The 27,360-nt window shown below is 40.0% G+C and overlaps 1 long non-coding RNA gene across 1 annotated transcript; it reads right to left on the bottom strand.

Moving 5' to 3' along the window:
- Window positions 1-6,458: 6,458 nt before the first annotated feature.
- Window positions 6,459-27,085, bottom strand: LOC124311854. Its single transcript, XR_006910274.1, has 3 exons — window positions 26,801-27,085; window positions 25,365-26,681; window positions 6,459-6,471 (listed from the first exon to the last, which is right to left on the bottom strand). It is a non-coding gene; the product is annotated as an uncharacterized LOC124311854 (long non-coding RNA).
- Between the last annotated feature and the right edge of the window lie 275 nt (window positions 27,086-27,360).

The raw sequence follows: 27,360 nt of genomic DNA, 5'->3' as shown, positions 1-27,360 counted from the left end.
TTACCACCTTTATTGATTGGGAAATTAGCTTTACCACCAGAATTGCAAGAACAATTTTACCTCTTGGTGGAGAAAGAAAAAGAAGAAATAAGCAAAATCTCGCAGAAATTAAACGCGATTATAATCGAATAAAATCCACTGGTTTTATCCGTATCGTGGAGCAATACAATTGCGGCTATCCTTGGCAGTGATGTGCAAGGCAAGAGGGGGTTATGTTACTTGATGAAGCATGTTAGCAAACCCCTTGCTGATTTGGCGCATTTGCTACCACACCTTTACCCTACAAAAAAAACCCTCGACCAATCATCGAAAGCAGAAGAGAGAAGTAGTATCATTCATACTGGCATATTCTATCTTAACAGAATAGCTAATGATCTTAGCGGCGCATCTGAAATATCTGGACCAATGGCTGCAACTGCTTACCTTTCGTTCGGAACTTTCTGGGTGACTTACGCCTGGATGATGCTGCCGTTTCTTATGTAATTCAACACCCTGAAGCTACTTGCACATAAAAAATACCACAGACGAAGCATTTGCTGATATTTTTAAAGGACAAGACAACGAGATCAACGAAATTAATGTCACCAATTCGAATTCGATTCGATTAGTTGAAAATGAAGGCCTTCCAGGAACTATCGAAACAAGTGGCGGCCAGACAACGAATCGTTACAAGGAAAACTCTTGACAATCTTGACATAGAGGACTTCATGGTCATGGAGAGAGACGATCAAATCGAGGTGTTTAGAACTCTCATCAGCAATCTCCGTGAAAATGATTCCAAAGTTGATGAGAGTATGTCCCAGCTTACAGAAAAGATTAGTGACTTAGAGAACGAGCTGTCCATTGCCCGGAACTCTCATCCATTGTTATCCGATATGGAAAAAGAACTCGTGCGTGTCAAACTTGCTCTCGCCGATAAAGACATTAAGCTTTTTGAACTCACTGTGGGTGCATCAAGCCGAGTCAAAAGTCACGTCCCATCGCCCTTTGCTCAGTTAAATAACGTCAATCAGTCTTCGTCAATTGCGTCTGGCCCGTTGGCCTCCGATTAGAAAACCTTCTGCTATCATACCGGTAAAACCATTTTTGATCGCTAGAGTCGGGGATACGATCTCCGTTAAATCGATCACGGAAAGTTCTGTGGATAGCTTGCTCGGTCTAGAGGAGGATAAAGGGGAACCTGTCGTACAACAGTTGATCCGACACAGCAGTAACTCAGTAAAGTTAATCTTTAGGGACGAAGCTAACCGTGACAAAGCCCAAGATCTCTTGGACTGTCCGGCAGCAGAAAAGGTCTTTCAGAATGTACATGCTCCGGTGAAATGCTACCCGGCAATTCTCAGGCTGAACGGTGTGTCCGGGCTTAGTATGATTAGAGAAGATTGATCAATCAGCAGCGCCGAGTTATCTAATGCTAGAACCAAGCAACGTTGCAATCTCATAAAAAAGCTAAATTCCGAGAATCCATTACTGAAAGGTAGAATTGCTAGTGTCAGAATCCTTTTCAATCGCGCCGACTTCTCGTTAGTCAGATTAAGCTTACTCTGCAAAGATACCCGCGATCGTTATCTGGAACAGGGACGCATAAAATTAGACAATTTGTCACATGCCGTCATTGAAGTAGAATACAATAAAGAGGTCAGATTCTGCCATCGATGCCAAGGCTATGGGCACTTAGCCAGTTTTTGTACCAATCCAGTTACATGTGGTAAATGCAGCCAAGCGCATGCAACGCAGTCATGCAATGTCTCCCACCCAAGCCTAAAATGCGCTTCTTGTTCCCTGAATCATGCAGCTGGTTCTTATGTGTGTGCGGCTCATAAAATTGCGGTTGCGAACTTCGTAAAATACAACGCATCTAACCAACTATGAGCCGCCCCAATTCCTCTTTACGTCACCAGAATCCACCAATATTCAAGTGTCTTCAAATAAACCTCCGGCATTCTAAGCTAGCCACTGCCTCCCTCTCTGAGGTTATCCTAGAGAACAGTGTCGATGTCATTTTGATTCAAGAGCCTTATGCGCTCTTCACACCCACACCCACTCTGTCTGATATTCCCCAGGGTTACGTAGCGTCCTACGCTCTTGGCTCCGACCATGCTTATGGTGCGGCCATATTGGTGAAACTTTCTTTGGCTACTTCTTGTCGTGCATTGTCAAAGTGTGTAAAGTGTATAGTAGTAATCACATTGCAGTGGTTGACCTGCATTCGTCTAAAAGTTCTGTTCGCTTCATCTCGGTCTATCTCCGTCCATCTATCCCTGATTTCATGGCTGCTCTGCAAATTGAATTGACCCCTTTGATTACACCACTCACGGTGTTGTCTGCCGACTCCAACGCCAAGAACAGACTCTGGAACTCCCCGGCAACTGATCAGAAAGGCGTTGCGTTCGAGTTATTCTTGTCTGAAGCTAGCTTAAGATTGGCCAATTGCAGCTTAGCGGAGCTGAATTTCGTTCCAGGTGGCAGTACGTTCATGGACATAACGGCCATAGGTGGCAATATTGGTCTGTCTCGTTGGTTTTTTCCAACCATCCCCTCGTTCTCCGACCACCCTTTCATATATTTTGAGATCGGTCGCCCTTCTGTCACTCCGACTAGATCTGTTGGTAGTCGGTCTCCGAGAATCCCTCACATTTCTTGTATCAACACGGCGGAATTGCACCTAAAAGTGGCAGCCAAAATTGGTAGAATAGTGATACCGTTAGTAGCTTCGGAGCAGGAAATAGATTCCTTAGTGACCAAATTTACAGACGTCGTTTTTGTGGCAGCGTGCGAATCAAGGAGCAACCAACGCTCGCGTCAGTCGTGGGGTATGCCTTGGTGGAACCAGGAGCTATGCGCTCTGAGACATAGGGCCAGACAGGCTTTCAAAGGCTGGTCTGCCTTGAGAACAGAGGAAAACAGGGCCATTTTTTCTGCCTCTAAGGCTATTTATCAGAGATAGTTGCGACGCGCCAAGAAAGCTTCATGGAATCTCTTATGCAAAGCCAACCTCGACAGTAACGATCTTCATTCTGCTCTAAAAGTATTATCGGGTAAAACTCAGGACATTAGTCTCCCGAGCGCTCTAGTTGTAAATGGCTCGACGGTGAGCGATGCGAACTTGATTCTAAAGCAGTCTGCTTTGCACTTCTTTCCTACAGAGCCCTTGTCCCTTCCATCTCACCTACTGGTGGAGTCCTTTGTTGACGACGTAGTTTCGGTCCCCTCCGTAATTGAAGGCCCTCCTGTCACTGTGGAAGAACTGGACGCCGCATTAGATTCAATCAACTACAAAGCGGCCCCCGGATCCGATGGTCTGTCGGCTGCTATTATCAAGAAATGTTTTCCTGTCTTAAAGGCTCATTTACTCTTTATTGTAAGAGAAGGCGTTCGTCTTCAGTTCTTTCCCCAGGCCTGGAAAACTTCTAAAGTCCTCATAGTTGGTAAGCCGAACAAACCATCGTACGACGCTCTAGGCAGTTTTCGCCCCATTAGTCTAGTGAACAATCTTGCCTAAGGTGCTCGAAAAGATAATTCTGAATAGGCTTCAATGGCATTCATCGTCAGCCAACTGGCTTAGTCCCAACCAGCATGGTTTTTCTTCTGGAAGGTCAACAGAATCGGCAGGTCATGCTCCTGTAACGTTTTGTGAAGAAGGTATGCGCAGCAAGCATACCACTGCTTCCGCCATTTTAGATATTAAAAGCGCTTTTGACGCTGCCTGGCACCCTGCAATTCTAGCGGCTCTTGCCCGGCGTGAGTGTCCGACTTACCTGGTCAAACTTAAGTCTTCCTTCCTATCAAACAGACTGGCTCTTCTCTCCCATCAGCCAGCGTTATTATTAATTTAGGCTGCCCTCAGGGTGGAGTTTTATCTCCCTTTATGTGGTCCGCGCTTATTGGCGACGTCTTGAGACTAAACTTTGATTTTCCGTTCGCCATAGTAGGCTTTGCAGATGACCTCACCTTAGCAACATCGCACAAAAATCCAGCTATAGCGACTCACAACCTCCAACTTAATTACAAATAAATTGCGGCCGCAAAAAAGGCTTTTTTCTCATTGAGGTCATACCTCAGGGCAACATGGGGATACGATGACAGGCGACTCCGATACCTATACCTCTCTGCAGTCGAACCCATTGTTCTGTATGGGTGGTCCCTATGGAACCCTTTTCTGGCCACTATAAAAGGAGTGAAATGTGTACGCTCATTCCAACGAGTGTTTGCAATAGCCAGAACCAAATCTTTTAAAACTTCCTCTACTGATGCCCTGTTGGTCCTTGCCAATGTGGACCCAATTGATTTTACTGTGATGAAAACTGCGTACCTCCGTCTCTCGACTAGTAATTATGCGAACTTCTCGTGCTCCACTAAAAAATGGCTGGGCAAATACTTTCCAGACGTTTTGTTACTGCCGACGCCGGGAGGCTATAGTCTTTCTCCTCTCCCTCCTAGATGGCCACCTTGGGTTTGTCTTCCCAAGCCAATTCAGCTCGAACAGGGATGTTCTCTCTATCGAGCCTCAGCCCAGGTTATACGCATCTTTGTTACAACAGCCCGATCTGCCGGAATTCCTCGGTTTGCTATTCTCTCTGCTAATCACAAGAATGTTGTTGACCTTGACTCTGGTGCTCTCCCTGTCTTTACAAGTAATAATATGACAAACCTATTCGCTATGCATCGGGCCCTTGTGCTCACTGCTCGATCGCTACAGTCACATGAACATGTGGAAATCATCTCTCCTTCTACTAAACTGCTTAGTTTTCTTATTCTAGGCAAACTAGTCTCTAGCCTTCAGCTAAACTGTCTGGATTCCATGGTCCCAATTCGCCACAATACTTCGTTTTACGTAGCTCAGGACCTCTCGTCATCGTACGGTCTTTGCCTGACTCGGGTGATCTGTGAATCCTCAGATATACGTCACCCCGTTATTGAGTTGCGTCAGCCGAAAGAGGTAGCTGGTGCGGTAGCGTCCATGCTCATAAAATCTCTTCATGAACGAGAGTGGGCTTCCTGGTTAAATGCTACGACAGCCACGTCATTCTTTCCTACAGTGCAGTCGGCCTCAATGCTTCTCTCTACACAGCTGAACTGCCAGCTCTCTCAGATCCTGTCCGGCCACTCCGCACTCAACACTCACCAATACCGCTTTAAATTTCGTCCTTCTCCCGCCTGCTCCTGTGGTGAGCCCCATGGGTCAATAGAGCACTTTCTATTTTATTGCATTTTATTCAGCCACCCTAGGATCAGCTTCTCTGCAGCGTGTCGTGAATGCGCGCTACCCTGGCCTCCCTCACTCGACAACATCCCTACGCATCGGGTCGTTTGGACAGCAATGGTGCGATACATCTCTGCGACTAAGAGACTCAGGAAGACTTAACACAATCACATTTATCTTGTATTTCTGTTGTATGAATATCACCTTGATAATACGTCCATATGTCTTGTACGCCGTGTCGGCAGGAGCTGGGAGATCGACCGCACCATGTGATGACGGATGAGACTCTTCCCAGCTTCGGCTGTCGTGAGAACAGAGACCCTATATTGCTGTACGAACTTTTTCTTTTTTCTTACTTTGCATCTGTTCCCCTGGTGTCAGACATGGTTGGTTTAGACCTCGACCTGTGCGACGGATGAGATTCCTCCGGTTTCTGTTTGTAGTTACTTGTTTGCTTATTTCTGATTGGTATCGCCGTGTCAGAAATGACTGGGTAATCGACCGCACAATGTGTGACGGATGAGATTATTACCGGTTTCGGCTGCCGTGAGGCCTGTGTCCCTATTTTTGATGTTTGAGCGTTTTTTTGCTCCTCTGCTTTCATGTGGGCTGGGAAGATCCGCATGGGTCTACTTAGCCTCGTGCGACGGATAAGATCCTTCTGGTTTCTGACACACTCAGTGTGAAGCTAGTCCTGGTTAGCTATGCGTCACGACATGTTGTATCCGCATTCGCGCATAATTGTCACAGCTAAGTCACAGCATCTACCACCTGAACTCATATTCACTCCCATTCATCTACATCTGTAATTTTATTCATGCTCAACCTCGCTATTAATACAAAATGGCAATACTCCCGGTGGGAGCTACGCCTTTATATATATAAAAAAAATGCCAGGATCTATAAGGAAAAGATGTAGAAACCGGAAGCTGGATGGTTGAAAGGAAGGAAGGAAGAAAGTAAGGAAGGATGGGCAAGAGAAGGGGCGAGTGTAGCAGTAGAAGAGGCTCAGAGAAATTGATAGAAGATGGGGAGCGCCTCTGCATCTGCTAATGTTTGTGCAGAGAGAAATAAATACAGCCGACTCTGCTGCTGTGTATATGGCATATACTGTATCATTCCATCTATCCATCTGTATTTATTTATTTATTTATTTATAAGAGTTGCAGCAGAAGTGGTGGCAGTATACGCTAGTGCGCCAGAAGAGAGAACCAAAGAGAGAAAGCATCAGTCTTGGCACACGAGCCATGCGGTACTTCCGATCTCATCTGGTCGCATCCGGCTCGACTTCCTGGCGCGCGTCGAGGTTGCTGCTGCTGCTCGAGCTCTTCTAGCCATAAAAGACTCTAGGCTGATGGGAAGGGGATCTGACTCTCTCCCTTCAGATAATAACTCCCGCCGACGCCAACGCCGCCACCACCGCCGTGTTCTTCTTCTACACGAAAGCAACGCTACAACAGAAGCCCTTCTTCTCCCCCCTTTGCATCTACATTGATGACGTCTATCTTTTTTTGCCTCCCCAAAAAATAAGAACGCTTTCTAATGTTTTTGTTACCTCGGTGAAAGATTTATGCGAGCGCCAGCAAAATTTCGAATTTCACCCTTTCAAATTGTCCCATTTTTTACGCGCTAAAAAAGAACAAGTCCAGAAAAAAAAGACAATTTCCTTACACCAGCAAATCTCAAAAGAAGAAAAAAGGGTTTGAGTTCCCAATCGTCGATTGTCAACTGTCAAACGCCACGTTTAGTTGAAATTCAGAGACTGCGAAAACCCAGTATGAAGTGAAATTGACTACTAAACATGAAAGTTTTTAATCTTTAAGGGATGTCTAAAATATGGGAGCGAAATAATAACCAGTTTGAGGCTTCTTGAATTTCAATTCTCTCGTCCAATTTTTGGAGAAAATTTGATGGACTATGTGATATTTACTGGTTTTACTGGGTATTTCTTTTTTACTATATTTACTGGGTAACCAACATGTTGGAAAAAAATGGTGAGATTGATTGAGATAACAAATGATGAAGTTTTTGACAACGGTATGATTCTGTATCGCAATCAAATCAGCACAGACAACTTGAACAATTAATTAATTAAGAATGGGAGTTTTAGTTATAAATACACACATTTCTGATTCGTATACACGGAACGTTGTCAATTGGTTCTGTCACATTCCCTCGATGCTTTACCTTCATAGGATTCAACTCAAAAATTCGTAAACGGATTACAAAATTAACCAAAATAATAATAACCAAACAAGAGGTTGAAATTTTTAAGGGGAGGAAGATTCAAGAATTAAAAATGTTTGCCCCACTAATTAAGCCAAAACCTCTTTCAACTTCTGATGTACTTCAGCTGGAAGAGCAGACGACCATTCGTTGTACAGATCAGGAAAATCCGATGCGATGTGCGCCATTAGTTCATTAATCATTGGTTTTTGCTCTGCAAAAATATACACAAACACAAAACGTTTAAATCTGATAACGTGAAAAAGAAAAGAAAATAAATTAAAAACAAAAAAAACATACCAAGTTAGAGTTCCTGTTGTATGGCCATCGTTAATATCACGTTCATGACTTGAGGTAAATGTGATGCAAAGAGCGGGTGACCATTAGAGGATAGAAAAAAAAACATTTAAGCACCGAAGAGTTCTCGTGACTGTCTTCCCTTAACGGAAGATAACTCATCAGTAATGGGAAAACCTACAAAACACACGGGAAATAGTAAATAATCGAGAGATAACGCACAAATTTACCGCAGTCCCATACCTGATCCATGGGTACTGCACTGATGTTGACGGTGATCATCCGAGTAAATGCACCGCAAATATTATCCAGCGCAAGCGGATAAGTCTCGCGCGATAATGCATCGGACAGTAACTGAAGAATGAGCGGAAAATTTCTGCAAAATAAATAAAATCATTTGAAGCACAGTTGAAAATGTTTTTTCCGCCAATAAGTACAAGTATACTAACGGTAAGAGCAATTCACGTCCGTGGAGGACGAGTTCTCCCAATCCAAAAACAGAATTGGTCTTCACTTCACTATCCGAATCGTGCATCAGGTTGGTAATGCTCGCAAGGGTCGCGCTCGCGTTAAAGCATGCTCGTTTATGCTTTTGTCCTGTCCCACATTGACTACGGCAACGCTCTACTGGTTGGTCTTCCCGCAACTCGCCTGGCGAAAATGCAGCGTGTCCAAAACTCAGCAGCTCGTCTCATCATGGGTGTAAGCCGACGTAAATCCATCACTCCAGTTCTCCGCTCCCTGCACTGGCTCCCAGTGTGTCAGCGCATCGAGTGCAAGATTGCTGTCCAGGTGTTCCGTTGCCTAGTTGGTCTCGCGCCACAATACCTCAGTGCACTAATCAGCATCTGTGTCACCGACCGTGAATCTCGCTCCTCCTTCCAGCTCCTACTCTTCACCCCTCGCAGCCACATGAAAAGCTTTGGCGATCGAGCATTCTCAGTCGCCTTTCCTCGAATTTGGAATTCCTTACCCCCCGACCTTCGCTTACTAGCTCTTTTTCCTTACTCTCCTCTTTTCTCTCTCACACAGTTTCGTTGTAAGCTAAAAACATTTTTGTTTCGAACGGCATATGAAAATTGAGTTTCCCCATGTATATTGTCGGAGCTGATAGCGCCTTTGATTATGATTTGGAAAAGGCGCTATTCAATATTAAATGCAATACATTATTATTATTATTATTAAAAGTCGTGAAGAGATCCGGTACAAACTGTTGAAGCACACCATCGAGCGGTTCCATGCACTCCGCCAGGACGCTGGTACTGAAAGACTTTTCCGCAATTGTACAATGCTCTCTCTACAAACGAAATAATTAGAAAGAAAAATTGATAGAAAGTCATAGAAATAAAAAAAACTCACCGCCCTGTGAAGAAGAGCCGACAACAGTCCAGCAAAGTACGGTGCAAACTCTTGAGTACTGCATTACCGAAAGCGAGACCTTTCAACTCCTTCAAAAGATCAGTGAGACAATCAAGCGCTTCGCCGACCACCTCGAACCTCCAATCCGTGCGGATGGCTTCCGAAAGCTTGGGAATGAGTATTGAAAGTGCGGCCAAACAAGCTGTGGAGGGGAAAATAAATGACATTTCAAAAAATTAAAATTCGATTAAAAATCATTATAAATACCTTGCTGGTAACATTCGCCTTCGGCGAATACACACCTCATTAAAAAAAATACCTTGCTCTCCGTTAAACTGTTTGCCAATGCAGATCGTAAACTGAGTAAGGGCGGATAGTGCAGCACTGTAAATATCTTCATGGCTGTTGTAGTTGAGGCTAACATTACAAGGACCACAGTCGACTAGTTTGTAAACAGGACCGGTGCACTGTTCCACGTACGAAGTAAACGGTCCTCTGTGGTACCATGCAAAATAAATTTATAAGCCAATTGTAACCTAGAACCGGAATCAAACATAAGCGTACCGAGCTTGCAGGGCCAATTCCCTAAGAGCAAGGCAAGCTTCCTTCTTTTCTTCCAGATAGCCGTCCACATCGCTTTCGTCATCATCTTCGTTTTCCATGTGCGAGACGTCTTCGTCATTGTTGAGTAAATCGACAAGTGGGAAAGCCGATTCGTTATCATCTTTTGTTGCAACCGTAACACTTTCGTTACTTTCGACGGCTTTCATCAATAAAGGAACAATGACCGGCAGGGCAGCAGCCGTATCATCTTTCATGACTCTAGCCAGCGAAGTAATCACTCCGTATGCGCATATTCGCAAATTAGGATCGTCCTTGAATTGAACTAGTTGGACGGTAAAGTTAAGACATTCATCAGCAAACGGCCGGAAAGTTTGTTCACCAATCGTTCGAGCAATTGCAGCCAGTGTATATAAAAATTTCAAAAAGATTTCGTTAATTGAGAAAATCATTAATACAATAACAGTGGAATATTGACCAAGAGCTTGAAGCTGAAGGGGCATTTCTTCCTCCGTCATTTGCCCACTGAGATAGATTTTTAAATGTTCCATGATGCGACCAAAGTAGGGGACCATGGCATTCCCGACTGCATTGGCTATCGCAAAATTATCCAGAAATTTTTAAATGGAAGTAACAAAATGGCAAAAATAAAGTATTACCAGTTGCTGCAATGGCACTAAGAGCCAATTTTTTTACATGAAATTGGTAGGTCGGGTTTAGTGCGATTTGAAAATGCTCCATCAGAGAGGGGACGAAGGGATTGAGCTTTGCTCCCATAGTATCACAAAACATCATAAGGGCGTAGAAAACGCGATCCACGCTGCGTGGCACTTTCTTACCACTGGCCAAGCTATTGCCTGTCGCCGACAGGTATTCAAAGAGAATGGGCAAGATGTCATTTGCGTATTTCTCAATATTGGGTTGGAGATGATCGAAAAATTTCTCGATCGCGTAGAGAGCAGCATTGCGAACGTGCGCTTGCGGATATTTGATGCCACTGCAGATGACCTGAACAAACTGTGCCATGTACTCGGTACGAATATGCTCTGCACATCCTTCCACCACAACTGCTAAGGCCGTGTATCCTGCTTGCTGAGCGCGAATATCCGAGCATAAACAGATCTAAAAAAAATCACGTTATTTGGTTACATCAAAGAAATATTTACCTTTAAAGACGGGATCAGCCCACTGAAGCAAAGGCGTGATGACCTTTTCAGGTGGCAAGTGTTGCGCCATCTCGTTCAATGTTTTAGCAGCAAAAATGCAAGGTTTGTTCGATTCCACCTGATCGTATTCATCGTCGCTGTCATCTTCCTCTTCTGTGTCCGCCTCAGTCATCAAGCCAAAGAGCGTTTGGAGAAATAGCGTTATTAGGGGCTGAATCATTGTCTGTTAAAGGAAAACAAAAAAAACTATTATTATCACAATTTATTACATGGTAGGATTAAAGAAAAAAAATCTTACAGCTTCGTCAGTTCCAATCCAAAATGGAATGAGCTTTTTAAGAGAAACACAGGCATAGAAAGCTGAGGTGGTGTTTGAATCTTGCAAAGCCGAATAAAGGATGGATACAAATGGCTTAAAGAAGATCTCGAAGTCTTCACCAGCTGAATCTTCCGCAATGCTTAAGACATACAATCCTAGTTCTTTCACATCAGATTCTTCTTGGCAACACAATTGCTGAATGAATTCTAACAACTCAGGCCATTTTCTGTTGGACAATTCATGTTTTGCAACTGAGGCAACAACTTGGGCAGTTGTATTGCGCAAACTAACATCATTCTCTTGAGTTAGAACATTCAAAAGGCCTGACTTGATCCTATAAGACAACTAATAAAGTAATGAATCAAGACAGCATAGTTTGTGACTCCTTTCTAACCCATGTTTATGACTTCAACTGTCAGTTTGACCCATTGATCAAATTTTGAAAGTCGCTTTCAGAGAAAAATAAGCGCATACTGCCTAATGTGTGGGCTAGTGGAATTTTTTCCAATGTGCAGCATAGTAGGGAAAATAGTTGGCCGTTTCATTGCCTCCTTGAGTTCGGCTTTTACCTTGCATCAAAAAAATAAAGGTGAAAATTGGTTCACCGTTTTATTGATGACGTAATGAATTTACCGTTCTTGCTGATTCATTGTTAGGCTCATAAAACTTGGATAGAATTTCTTCTACTGAAACTGAACTCATTGTGACCGTTTTTTAAAGAAATTGTGTTTGGCCCGAGAAAAACAACTACACTCCAGCACAAATCACACGTGTTTGAGCTTTGAGGAGAGAGGAGACCTAAATTGGCTAAATATGAAATTAAGTTACAGTCGTATAGTCATCGATTATAGGATCACTAAACTATTGATCGATATTCTGGGATTATTTTCGATTATTGAGAGTGGATTAATTCAATTAATCTAATTTTTGATATTTGGAATTTATTAATTAATAAATAGTTACCAAGAGCAATGAAGTAATGAACCACTGGGAATCATAATTCCAAATTCCAAAGCATTTATTTATGGTCGCGCCTATTCCCTTCCAGAAGGGGGGGGGGGGGTAATAGCATTTCTGGCTATTGCCCCCCAAAAAGGCAATACCCCCATCTAGCATTGGGCTAAATGAACTGCAGCTATTCCCGTAGTTACGTTAGTTTTGACGTTTGCTAGTCTTGATTTGTCCTGATTGCTGTTACAAATGGTTACAAATAAATTGAATTTGGATTGAATTAAAAAAAAAGTGAAATTGGCACTTGGCAGACATCGGAAAATGCTTCTACTAAAATCGGTGATCGAACAGAGAGCTCCTATGTAGAAAAAAAAATTAGTAACGGGAGTTCATTCATTTACTACTACTAACAGTTTACCACAGAAATCAGGACAAATCAGGACTAACAAGCACGAAAACTAACTACGAGAATAGCTGCAGTTCATTACTTCATTTCGACTACCGCTAGATGCCGCTATTGCCTTTCTGGGGGGCAATAGCCAGAAGTGCTATTACCCCCCAGATTCTGGGGGGCAATAGATTTTAGATTTTACCTTTATGTATCGCACTACAACACTACCACGGGCAAAATCGATTGTCTTGTTATCGCGATACCTTAGGGGAGAGTGGGGTTATTTGGACCGGTTTTGGTTTTTCTCGTGTAGGGCCTTTCCTAATCATCCGATTTGTAAAATAAATGTTTATTGTATTTGTCTCACTTTTTTCTATCTCCAGTATTTTTTATTTTATTTTAGAGTTGTTAGTTTACCCGCTTCCGATTTTTACAGTTGCGGAAAAAAAGTGGGCGGGGAAAAATTCGGGGTTTATATGGGACAGGGCGAAACACTCTAATTTTAGCACTAAAAAATTGTTATGAACAAATTAAAAAAATATCATGCTATTATATTTGCCACCTAGAATTTGTTTTTTGCTATTATGTTTTTAGGTTATTGCTAAATTAAGAAAATAAATTTAAAATATATCAATATATTTAAACATTATTATTTTCTCAGCGTTACCACTGAGCTAAGCTACGCCCATTACAGACTTCCTTTTGGTTCCAATTTACCCCGCATTTTCGTCCCAAATATCTCCCATATCATTAGTATAGGAACTCAACGCCGCAACGACGAGGCGTGAGTTGTCTTGGTTTCGAAAGAACACTCGCGCCTCGTCGTCGAGGCGTTGAATTCCTGACTAATTCCATATTTGAGAAATCGGAAAGTCAAAAAAGGACTTTTTGCCAATCAATAATTAGCTAGAAAGCTATACATTGCTTTTAATTGGCCTTTTTACAATAAATTGGGCATAATCTTGTTTATTTTATGGCGAAAGCCTCTAATTTTTGTAGTTTAAAGGAAAAACTTAATTTTGTCACGGCCGCTTTGCCATAAGGTACCATGTAAAACGCGACTGAAAATTATTTGACCGTCTGTCACTATTTCTTTCATAAATAACAAATTTTACTCATGATGTTTATGAAAATTGGATAAGTTATAAATTAACACACGTAGAACATGTTGACATTTTTTTAATAATTCATTTCTAATTAGAAGTACCGTATTTTTACAGAAATAACAAAATTTGAATTTAAACTTAGTTTTTTATACAGAAATATTTAATATTTTCACGGAGGGTTTCGTATAGGCTATAACATATAAACACTACAATAATAAAGCTCATTTAAAAAATTTCATGTTACATTTTGTCAAAGGTTTTGGGTTTTTTTTCGTAACTAACCCTCGACTCCCATTGCCCGTTGCTGCCTAATAATTCCACCGAAAGATGGGGGTGCGGCGGTCGCGTTGTGTGTCTTTACACATTGCCGATGCGGGTTCGCGCCATCTTTGTTTTCTGAGCGATGCCACCGTCCGTTTTGTTGCCGTTGCTATTAGCGCCCCCACCGCTCTCATGGCGGTAACGATTGCTGCTGCCGGGAGATCGGAGTTTGCTGGATTTCCCGGGGCATTTGAGAGTGAAATCACGATATCATGGCATCCAGAATTTTATTATTATTGCTTTATTTTTCAACTGAAACACAGTAGAGAGCATATATTTGTAGTAATTAGGATTCAGAATATAATAATAACTTGCATTGGAAGTTACGTCGATGTTTTAGAAAGCTTCTTGTTTGGACAAGTGTAAGTTTTGGTAGCGTTTTGCCTCAAAATGAAATCGAATTTGTAGCCTACATACTCCATTATTACATTTTTCACAAAGGGGTCAGTTGTTATTATTTAAGGGGGGCTTTAGTTAGAGGGGCATCAGTTACGTGGGGCATTTATTTTTGGGGGGCGACAGTCGGGGGGCAATTGGAGAAAAGTCGGGGGGGGGCATTTGTCGAAGGGGGCAATCGTCGCCATCGCTATTAGATAAAGGTGTGTTCCTGGATGTTGTGTACAAGAAATAGGGATTACACTTCTAATGAGAATAAAACAAGCAAAATTAATGAAATAAGAATAAAAACAATAAGAACTTATAATAAGAATAGGGTTTCTTAATCTTTTATGGAACTTCCTCGTAGCTGTCTTGAACAAAGATATGGTTAGGAGATGAAAAATCTGAGTCGATTACGTTCTCTACCTCGCGAAATATTTTGAACATCGCGGCGGTTTTACATTTCAACGAACCATAGTTTCTTTGGTATATGAACTGAGCGGTCAGTATTGCCCTGGCCTTGGTCACTTGGTTCATGATCCATCGTAGCAAACAAGCATCTAAGCCGTATAGTTACACACCTGGCCAGAATTGCCGATTATATCGATTCTAGTTTTCTTGCCATTTGTGCCCTCTCATCTACGCGTAAAATTAACTACTTTACCATGCTAGAGATTTCAAAATTTACGTTCCTGTTGTAGTTGCGTTCATTAGACCATGATCTATACAGTTATCCGTTAGATTATTGTTATACATTGGAAGTCATCTAAGTTTATAGATCATGATTTTACAGACTGACAATCTCAAATGCAGCCTGTCCATGATCTCCCCAAAGCCTATGAAGTATGAAAGCATGAAAGTTTTGTAAAAAACATAAGCCAACAATATATTATTCAAGAAATAAAAAAGGGAATTTTCCTCAACTGGGTCGTATCAAGTGGCTAGATCTCAGCACGAAGCCACGACGAAAGATCGGCTGCTTGGCTGCGTCGCCACTTGCTGAAGACCTGGACCTAGACCTGAGGAAACCGAAGAAACAACAGGAGTAGAAGCAACTCCAATGTTGCTTTTTCATAGTGTTATCCAATAAACTCAATTAAAAACAAGCGCAAGTTGTCTCTCTCATTGTAATAATTTAAAACCCTTCCATCCGTCTCGGATTTCATGAAAAGAGAAAACAATAGTTATCCAGTAAAGTTAAAGCCTTGAGTAAAAAGCAGTTAAATAAAAACAAATTCCTAACCTTAATATGATCCAAATGTTTTATTCTGCTGCTTTCCGAATACCTACGTCTTGGATAACTTATAGGCTATACAAGTCTACTCTTAAAGAATGAGGCATCCGCGGAGTACATGGCTTCCTTCGCGTATGCAAACTCCTTATTAAATTTTTCGCAACCACAAATTTCGAAAAACTGGTAAAAAACCCTAATGAGTGGAACGATGTTCTACAAGAATGACTGTTAGAAACCCTCGGATGTTCCGAATATCCGAAATGAATTGAAATTAAGTAAACGATGCAGACTTCACTATGAACATTTGACCACTTTTTTCACCCCTGTTTTGAATTCGCTGGAAAACACTAGTTGAGATTGCACGATAATCAAAATGATGGAGCCAAGAAGAAGGAAGACGTCTCAAGGCTGATCTTTCGTCATATCAAATTTTTGGTTCTAATACCGAAATCATACATTTAGCGCAGCTTGTTGAGGCATGAGATTGAAGTTAATTTCTACAAATATGAAAAGATTCGAGAGAAACAAGAAGAATGCCTTTTGCTAAGGAAATTCAAGGATTATGTTGGCAAATCAAATGATTTTGATGTTATCGAACATTTGTAAAAGCAAAAGCAAACACGTTGTTGACCAAGAATCTTCTACACCCTATTACATATACTGTCCCGTAAAGAAAGTTTCGAAATGTTCTTGTGGCGTAAGGACCAAGGAGAGTTTTCGTGTGCGTGCTCAATGTTTATTTATTATCACTCGAACCATCTGGGATTCTAAACTAAACCCCTTTATTAAAGAAAAAAAAAGAATGACTTCGGCAAGTCGCCTTTACATGTGATACGAAGGTTGGAAAGCTGTTTTTTGTGTATTTTGTTTTGTGCTAGATAATATTGTAAGACTAGACGTTGGAACGACGACGGATTTGAAAAACCGAAATTTTAAATTTCACAGGATTTTACCATTTCCCCAGTGGATTTGTTTCTTTTCTTTCCCTCTGTAAGCCTTTACTTTCTCCTTATTTCCTATCATAAGTAATTGGCAGATTTCAGAGGGGCGTTTAACGAGCTTCCTGGCAAACATGGAGTTTGATGTAGGTATTATTGTACAATTTACAACCTTGTCAAAATTATTATAAACGATTACATTTTTCTCATTTGGAGTGAAAGAAAGTCACTCGGGAGCCGGCGATGCCTCCGATAACAATGCTGGTGTTTCTGGAATGCGTCCACTAAGCGTTCTAGGCCGTCTGACCCATAAACTTAGTGAGGAGGAGGATTTGGACTTAAACGTTGTCAGGAAAAATCAACCCGTATTAATGTCGGTGTACAAGAATCCAGACACCGACGAGGAAAATTTTGTTGTTGTTGTGAAGCTGCATGGATGCGTTTCCGATGTGGAATTTTCTCTAGTCGGTATTAGTGTTTCCGGCAGAAACATAGCGAAATTTTCCTATTCCTGCCCCTTTATAGCGTTCGATATCCCAGCCATCTTCAAAAAAGAAATCGAAACTAAAGAAATATCGTCTTATCACCCCCTAATTCTTTCCCACAAAAACCAATTGAAATTCCACTTTGATTCAATCGACAAATTTCCTGTAATATTTCTTCCACAAATTGAAGTTCATCGAATTTCGTACTATATAAAGCAATTTGAAATTTTAAAAAAATATATATTCCCAAATAACCCCGGTTTCCCCTAAGTGCCAAAACGAATTCTCGGACACTTTTTATTGGCGTAAGTTTTCTTTCAAAGCCTACTCTGGACGTTTTTATACAAGATCTCAAGAAAAATTCTGGATTTAAGAAATGTTTTTAAGGAGCAGACAAAGGCCGGTCGCCATTGGAGTTTTTCCACCGCACAACATGCGTCAACAGTATCCCCTTCTATACTTCAGACTTCTACTCGAGAGTTTCTTCTGGGAGATTTCCCCGTATAGCATGTCCAAATAAAATCATCTTCATTAGTTTGTCATCTGTTGAATGCATCTTAACTCAGATTTTAAACTGAACCTGTTACGCAAGTCTTTTGTAGCAATGTGTTTGCTGAATGTGCTGACGTTTTTGAAATAACACAGTAGTTTTGTTCGCTTTTTTAAATTTTATTCTTTAGAGTTTTTATTGATAAAATATTTATTGTGATTAGATAAGATGATTCATTATTCAGATCGTTCTTTGTATTTGATTTTTTTTTCTTTCAAATTCAAAATTAAATGAAATTACAAGTGTGTTTGGGGTCGTACACACCAATTCAGATTACAGCAACCACTTATCACTCGCAACCACTGTTTTTTAATATCTTCTTCAAACTCTTGTTTTTAAATTTTTCATATTATGTAAGGTAGACCCTGGCGAAATGGAACAGGGAGTATAGTGGTGAAAAATCGGTTTTACTATAAAAAAACACGTTAAAAGATGTTTAATTCTTTAAGGTATATGAGAAATTGTATTTTTTAAAATCATATGGGTTAATTTATTCAGAATAGCTGAAAAAATTTTCCAGTTATTATAGAAAAAGTAAAATCACTGGTGTGAATGTTAAAGAGTAATTTTTAATTTTTTAAGTTTGAAAGCAGGGTTTTTCAATTTAAATTAAAACAAGATTGCCTTTTTAAAGATTTTTCTTTTTTCTATTTAATGTCGTTTAAAAAAGATTGTTCACTTGTACACCAAAAAAATGTTTTTTTTTAAATGTTACAACTTTGTCGGGGTTAAAGTGAACACATTTTTGGGGGTTTAATAGAACACTTTGTAGCGTCAGTGAGAGTGGCGAACATGAATGATTCACGGAAACAGGGGTGTTTTATAAGAAAAATTAATAAAAAATAGTCCTACTTTAAAACAACAATTACTCGAGAATAATTAACTTATTTTTCGCAAACATTGTAATAATATTCTTCGAGGTAAATGAATATCCTATTTTTCCTTTGGTTTTTAAATAAATGTTTTAGAGCCATTGCTGAGAAAAATGTCGTTCCATTTTACTCCGTCTTTTTTCGGTCGAGTGCAGGTCAAGTGAAAAAAGCGTACTTATATCTTTGTTATGTCTCGTTTATTTTACAATTTTATAATTTAAAAAAAGTAGCCAAGATGTAGCTTAACAAAACAGAACAAACACAAATATTAAAATGTATCTATTTGGTCCGAAATCATAAGGATTACGGTAGACATCCAAATGTGTTCCTCTTCGCCCTAGTCTCCTCTATGCTGAGCCAATTAAATATCTTGGCGGGATGATGCTTATTTTTTTCTGAATTTTTTTAGGTTTCAGGTTCAACCAATGTAACACTCACTTCTTTTAGAAATGAAAACAAATCACCCCCCCCCCTTCCTCGATACTTTCCCACTCACGAAGACATATGTTTATTAATTGCTCGACATAAAACCCAGTATTACTGTTTTTATTCTTTCTCGGTATAAACGGTAATTTGCATAGACACAAAGATAATCAAACTACTGGATGCAACTTCCGTTACAAATTATCAACAAAGAACAGCTACAGTTTTAAACTTGATGAAAAACATCTTTTCCGAAGTAGGCTGCAACACCAGCAAAATGCCACATTGGACAGCAAAGTATAATCAAGTTGCCTCAATCGTAATACTGAGTGGATGAAAACACAAATGACCTGAAGACAAAATGTTTAAGCCATCAAACCGGATATCACTTGCACTTGCACAACTATTTCAGGATAACACCAACACAAATACTTGAGAATAGCTCAAGCTCAGCAACTTCAAGATAACACGAGTGTTACTTCAAGTATTCGCTCAACACAATCAGCAAAATAAGGATAGCAACAGCTTCAACAGGAACAAGACTGCAAAACCACTACACATTGACACCGAGTCCTATGAGAAAAAAAATTATGTCAAGCAGACAGGAAAGAGAAGTTATAGTTTTCTCTAGCCAACACCAATATCAAAGGTTTTTACAAAATTACATAGTTGGTGAGTAACTTCAAAATTAGATTAAATCAGGGAAAAAAGAAAATTATGTAAATTACATTGACAAAATGTAATGAAAAGTTTATGAAATTACAAGGGGATTTATCTTCTACCTTCTTTATAAGGAAATGGACAAGTGAAGAACTCATGCTGGTATAATAAAGCAGATGACCATCTTTTCACAAAACTCTGATCTAGTCACTAATTTTCTGCATCAGTTTAGAATTGGACTTGTTACTTAAACACCTAATTTCAATAAGAACTAGCCACTGTTTTCCTTGCTTTACACTCACCAAATGTGGCACGTTCTCTCTAGAGCCCTGATTTCGTTTTCTAGTCTCCAATTGCCGCTTTATACGTTTATACGTTTGTACGAACAAAACTTGGTTTTTTTAGAATTCCAGAAAAATCGATGAATGCAGTTGGAAGTAACGATATTGATGTAAAATCCGGCTGAAAGTACAACACTAGATGGACTGGTTCACAATAGTGGAGGTGGTGATTTATTACATTTTTGAATTCCATTAACCACCGTCCACATCTCAGCGGATCATATACGTCCGCCCACTGTCTCCCAGTTTTGAAACAGGGCTCGTAAAGATCGACTTTTACCTGGTTTGAGGGTCTATCAAAAGAAACTTTCCCGAACTAACATCGCTGATCAGGGAGACGTCTTTCCTTTATAATCATTTCCTACCATACCCAGAGACCGGGGAAATCGTATCAATGTATCAATGATGTTTTAAAATATCCGTCCCGTATACCATAACGTCTTCTAGTCGTCGCGAATTTCAACACGCTATAGAGAACGAGACCAGTGCGCAGACTCCCAACAGGACATGAAATTGGGGACTATTGGTATAAATTCCTGCCCACATCTTCCCACACCTGCCCACACACTAACTGTTCCCTCACCATACTCGTATTTTCTCGAGTCAATCCGATTACCCACTTTATTCCTTGTTTTCCACTCATCAAATGTGGCAAAAATATACCTGCTTTCTAGAGCATTTATTTCCTTTTCTAGTCTCTATACGGCCTTTATATAAAAGGTTCTAGTCTCCTCAGTTTCTCTTTTTGATGCTACCAAGGGACAAGTTGGTTCTTCCCATAAGGACGAAATAACTAAATCTTTCAGACTATTACCACCTGTTTAGTTGCGTAAGAGAGTTTTTAAAAACAAAATTGAACAAAAGAAGGGAGATGTTTGCCACATCAATCCCAAAAATTGTACTATTCCCACTACAATCAGAACTCTAATTCCTTTTTTTTTCAAAATATTCATTTCAATAAAACAACATTTTTATATACTAAGAGCTATATCGATGCTATGAGATCGACAGATGTTCAGAGCTCTACAAATGATAATAGCATTTAGTACATCTCATGTTGATGTCTTAAGATTAAAAGACGATTAAAAAAACCACACAAACCTTCACGTTGACCTTCCTGTTTGGAATCCCTTGAAGGGTCAAAGAACTCGTCCCCTTCAGGAAACAAAACGTGTTCAGGTCTTTTTATTTGTAGTTTTATCAATGGTCCTCTTTTCGACGCCCCTCGTCCAGAGGAAAAAGCCTTCGTAGACGGACAAATATGACAAGATATAAATGCATCCGACAATAGTCAGATACACTGCCTTTTACCTTGATCCTGTAGCTTCAGACCATGCATAATCAGTTGTTGTGTTGTATATATTTCTGCAAAATACATTGCCTTCTTGAAAAACAGATTTACCAGCAACAATGAGAAAACTATGAGGGATATGGATATGACGACCCATTGATGGTTTAACTTTAGCATTTATTTCTTATCATTTGATATTGATTCAAGTCAACACTAACTAGCGCTTTATTAGCTAATAAGTCGTTAACACAAATTAACGTGAAATGGACGGAAGCTTGTGGTTCGGCAAGTGTGTTCAGTAACTAAATTGCACAAAGGAAAACACTTTCAGTCCCAAAACTGGAACTAAATTCCGCACGACAGGCGGTTAGACTGAGCTGGGCAATTGGAAATGCGTTGACCCGAAAGGTACACTACCGCTACTTCTGAACGGATAGAAGTACCATGAAGAATTGAAGAATCAAATGTTCATGAGTCACCATTAGAGTGAGATTCAAACACTCACGGAACAAGGAGAGTGACACCGAGTGACACATTCCTTACCAACTAAATCCAGCAGACGAGGTGACGTGGACCATTCTTGAATGTGTTGGTACGGACCGAATTTCTTTCGGCAGAAAATTCGCGTTTGTCAACAGGCAGCAGTCAGCTAGTTTCCCCAAAAATGAAAACCTTTAAAAACCCACAATTCCACCCTCTTTGAGTGGTGGACTAATTGTTAAAACTCATACAAGGCGTCTGTAAAAAAAATAAACAAAACTTTGTTGTTTCTACTATTAAGTTGAATCGAGTTCATGAGGGACTGAATTAACATTTTTTAAACCCAAACTATATCGGGCGATATGTAAAAGATTGGGATTTGATTTCTTGAATATTGCCAGTTTATTACAAGATAATTGGCTGGTCCATTGGTTTAAATCTACACCACACAAAAATAGGACGAGGTTGTGGAGAGCCAATTGACAAGGTTTGTAAACGCTGAAAGGAGGGTGAAAGATTAAAAAATGAAATTGAAAAGAAATAATTTGAATAAAGTCAATTTTAAATTGTTTAAAAATGGATTTATGCACTAAAATATGTTCGTGTATATTTGTATGCATAAACATAGTGTGTCATTTTCATAGAAAGAAAAATGAATGTTATTATATACATTTTGTGTGAAAAACAACTCCAAAAACAGTCCAAAATGCGGGTGATACTAAGCTGCACTTAGCAGAAAATTTCATTGGTGGACTGAACTAGTTTTTCTCTTTGTCATTCTTCCACATTTTTTTCTCTTAATGCCTGTGCCTGCTCTTGGCCTGACGTTGATGCGATGTTTGGGTTACGTTGTCGTCCTTTTTATTATTTTTCTGTTCTGATATCGGTGAGCGTTATGCCTCATTATTGCTCTGGTGAGCATATCAACAAACGCTAGGAATCTTGCGCGACGTCCGTCTCAACCAGGCCCAAGGATTGTGGTTTCCCAGAACAAGGTAAAACATTATTTTTTGATAACATACTATTAAACAGCATGGTAAGTAAGTAAAATAAAGATGAAGAAGTGCCATAAAATATGAACAATCATTTAATTAAGCCGATACTCAGATGCGTAGGGATGAAGTGACCTCAAAATCTCTGTATTTTCCGATACAAATTTTCTTCCTGCACAAAGCATTAAATAAGGGGCCAAAACTCAAGAAGCATTTGAACTCTCTTGGCATAGAAGGACTGTGCATGTACAATTGATGCAGCTTCAAGCTACTGAGATCAATAATCATGGAAAAAAAGCTAACAGTAAAAAGAAAAGTAGTTTTAATTGATTCTCTAAAAAATGTCTGTGTTAAAAACTGTTGCGATGTAAAAACCCGAATGATGTCGTGAAAATAAACGCGGAGGAAAAGAATGAAAACGAGTAAACGAGTTAATGTTTGTTAACCATCTGCCAGTCACGTGTTGAACATGTGTCCCCGAAGAGAAGGGGTTAAGATGCCGCTATGTATTTTCCATAGTGGCACTTTATATCCTGTGGATATCCACCAGGCTCTTGGGTTGATCCTAATAGATGACACAGGGATGTATTTTGGACATTGCATTTACCAATCTATACCAAGTACAACTGAAATGTCTAGAGGATGAATTCTTGATCTTATATCCCGTAAAATGTATAGCTCTTGAAATTGGAATTATTTTTCCCCTCTTGTTTCCTAAATATTTTTTTTTCAAATAAAATTTTTGTTTTATTTTAATTTATTGTTTATTGCTGATCATATAATGATACAAAAAGCGAAATTCTAAAATAGTAAATTAGTGAAATAAAGCAATGTTTTCTCAGATGCTGTACAATAAACCATTGTCAATCCTACATCCTACATGGTCGTCACTTGGACTACGACATGAAATTTCAAGGGAGGTGCAGCAGCAGCAACAGAAGCGACTTTTGCAATAAATAGCTGCATAAAAGAAGACACGCCGCATAAAAGAGAAAATTTTACTGGGTGCAGTGGAGTTCTATTACAACCATTCGTAGCAGCCAGTCGTGTAACACCCCAAATTTCTTTCCGGATCCAGCAATATAACGAGTACCACTATCTTTATAAATACACAGAAATTTTAAAAAGGTCACTGTAATATCTATTTACCAACGCTGAATTTGATGGGTCTCCGATCCCTGATCCTTGAGGCAAAGGTGTCGCTCTAGTTTACCGTGATTCAATCAACCGCATCGCGACTGATCGACTCGATTGCGTTGGGCCTAAGAATGTTACCAAAAAACCTGAAGATTTGAAAGAAAAAGTGGTATTTTATACAGTTAAGGAGAGAAGGAAGGCAATAAGCTAGGTGAGCTAAAAAAAACACAGCAACCATACGCCACGCACAATGAAATGAAGGAGTAGTGGATAGCGTTGGATATGCTGGATAGAGCCAACACTTAACCCTTGTCATCGAAACGGAGCCACCCAGCAAGTAACATTAAAGGACGACGTGTTAGCCGGTTTATGAAAGTAAATCAGTATCCGACCCAAGTAAAACATAAAATTTTAATAACTTGTAAATTTCATATTGTCTTGCTGTCTGTAAGTTTGCTTAGACTTAAGCTATAATTAAAAATTATCTCATGTACTTCGCTAAATCAATGATTATTACAAACAGCCAGATCATTTAGTCATCTATTTACGGAACAGTTCAAAAACTAACTCTTCCTGATAATCAGTTACTTGTGTCTTCAGACCAGACGTGAAAGCAGAGATAAGACGGTGTCTAAAAACCGTAGGCAAAAGTATATAATTTTGATATGATAATAAAATACCCAAGTTCTTTAAAGCCATTAAACACGCGCATTACCATTAAAGCTTATTTGACCAGAATTATCATTAAAATGCTAGGATAATACGATGCGAAGAGCCTCTCTGGATTTTTTTGCAATATGGCAACTCTGATATGTTGTCTTAGATTATTTGTGATGCGTAGAAATGTCCGGTAGAGGGCCGCCGAATGCGAAGGAAAGAGGTCTCATTCCGGTGAGCACCAGCATGTAGAGAGGTTCTCTTTCATGTCCGTGCATGTAAAATTTCTGACGTATGTAACCAGATATCATACTGGTTTTAAAGTCGCTTATTTTTATGAATCCTATTCCCACGATGAAGTAATTTACTTGGCCTTTTTCCTTCACGAAGAATTTGTTTATTTTGTAGTTTGAAATATAATGTAGGGGTACCCTTGGGCAGCAGGGGGTTGAAAGAGATTGTTTCCTTGGCGACGGCAGTTTTGTCGTCGACGGTTTTCTGTTGGAAGAGGGGAATTCGGTGGGTGTTGGTTACGGTCAACCGCGTTCGCCATTGCCAACGGATCCCATCCCTTTAGCCCCATTTGACGCACTGCTTCCTGCAATCGTTGTTGGTTTTGTCGCCTGTTGCGATTTCTTCGATTCGTGTTTCTAGGGGTGGTAGGTTGGCAAAGGTGGTTTTGTCGTCGTGGGGGGTCGGGTGGACTAGGCGGAAGAGAGTTATTGCGATGGCGACGGCAACGGCGGTTTTGTGAGTGGTGGTTTAACGCTTCAGCCAATATTTAGTTAATTTTTTAATTAGAAAAAACTTACCAAAATGAAGACCCACGAATTGTGGGCAATAATATTGTTGAAACGGTACTCCTGTCCCAGCAGAAATCCATGAAATCCATGGAAGAAGGGAATTCGGTTGATGTTGGTTACGGTCGATCAACTAAATTTCTTTTGCCATCTTGAACTTTCTGAAAAATGAAAAACACTGCTGGGGCTAATTACCCAATTGCATCTATAGGTTGGTGATCTTCACAATGAGGTCACTGAAGCCATGCTTTTTGAGAAATTTTCCACTGCTGGGCCTGTGGTTTCCATTAGAATATGCAGAGACATGATCACTTGTCGTTCACTTGGCTATGCCTACGTCAATTTCCAACAACCAGCTGATGCTAAGATAACAACAGTGAGTGAAGACTTGTCGTTTATCCTTCTTATTGTAAAACTGAATGAGCCCTTGTCAGCCTACTGTATTGATTGAGTGAAAGTTGAAAGTTGAGGAGTTGAAAAATTTTATTTGTTTAGTAGCAATGCAGTAGTACAATTTCTGTGTTTTATTTCAATTTGAAGTGAAATTATTCATAATTGCGCCTACGATGTTGAATGTCGAGTCTACTTTCTCGCTGCCGACGTTGATGTTGTTCTTTTTGTTGTACTCGTCTCTAATCTTGATCGTTTTGATGCTCGAAGCTTCGGCGCGGATCAATTTGTGGCTCCCGTTGTTGTTGAGGCCCCAATTGTTGTTGTTGCTCCTGTTGTTGGTTTTGCACCCGCTGTTGTTGTGGCTCCCGTATAATGAGACGTGGTGGTTTTAGCACACAACGTGTTTGTTGTGGTTGTTGTTGAAGGGAGGATCGATTTTGTTGTGCGAATAGTTGCAAATTAGGATTGATATAGGGCGGTTGACGAGTGCGTAGAGGCAAGTACTGAACAAGTTGATAAGGGTGACGAGTAATGGAGGGGGCACAAAAATGAGAATATGGAATATTAGGCACTGGATAATTTTGGGGAATTATGGGTGCACGAATATGAGAATGTTGAAAATTAGACATTGGTTGATTCTGGTGATTGAAAGTTGCACGAGCATGAGAATGTTCAAAAGTTAGCATTGAATTATTCTGCTGAGTGAATGGTACACGAGCATGAAAATGTTGGGAATTTGTTGAGAATTGTTGAGAATGTTTTGCATGGCCCTACAATTTCCACCCCTCAGTGATTCAACTGTTTTTATTTTGTTTATTTTTTTATTTATTTTGTTTATTTTTTTATGAATGTGTCGATGGTAAATATGATGATGATGATTGTCAATGTTGAAGGAAAGTGAAGTGGCGGTAGGCAAATATGGAGATCAAGGAAAAAGAGATTTTCAAAAGAATGTTTTATTGTTTTCTGAATTTTGAATGTTTAAAAAAAAGGCAAAACATAATTAAAAAAAAAAAAAAAACAGTTTAAAATTCAGCACAACATCTCCTTTTCCATGGCCTCTATTTTGGCCAACCGTTCCTTCACCAGCGCCAACTCTTTTCTAGCGGTCGCCTCATCCATTAAATAGCGGGATAAGGTGGCCCTAGCACTACAAAAATAAAAATAAACATTTAGAAAATTAAAGTACACGACAAGAAGTTGGGGAAATGGCACAACAATGTAAAAAAGTAAATGTGTATGAAACATTTGGAAAAAATAAATACTTACTATTTTACGTTGTTATGCCATTTCCGCAACTTCTCCTCCCCTTGGCGCATTTTAATTCTTGCTTCTTTTATTTCCCTCTCTACTCGCTCCCGCTCTCGCTCCAACCAGTCCGCGCGGAATTTTGTTGTTGTTGGCGTACTGGCGAGGCTTGGAGAGGCGAAGCGGGGAGAGGCTGTAGAAGTGCTGGGGAGGGAAGTTGAGGCGCTCGGCGTGCTAAGAGAGGCGGTAAGGATGGAGAAGTCTATTTGGCTGAGGGTTTTGTCCAATTCATCTTCTTCGCTAATACCCTCAGCCAAATCGGAATCAATGAAATAAAGAAATAAACATTTTGTTAATATTACATTTAATTAGAATTACGACACGAATACAAATTTTTTTTCCACTTACCGGAGATGTTGCCTGCTTCAGTCATTTCCTAAAACTTAGTTATAGTTGATGCTTTGAATCAGCAAGAAAGCAGAGGGCGTTTTGTAAATACAACTTTGTCATAATCATATTGCAATCTATCTAAATGAAATATTTGTAAAGGCAACATTGACGTAATCGATTTCTAAGTTTAT

This window comes from Daphnia pulicaria, chromosome 8, assembly GCF_021234035.1.
Source record: "Daphnia pulicaria isolate SC F1-1A chromosome 8, SC_F0-13Bv2, whole genome shotgun sequence".
NCBI lineage: Eukaryota > Metazoa > Arthropoda > Branchiopoda > Diplostraca > Daphniidae > Daphnia > Daphnia pulicaria.
Note: the sequence above shows the minus strand (reverse complement) of the source record. Positions and strands in the feature narration are given on the sequence as shown.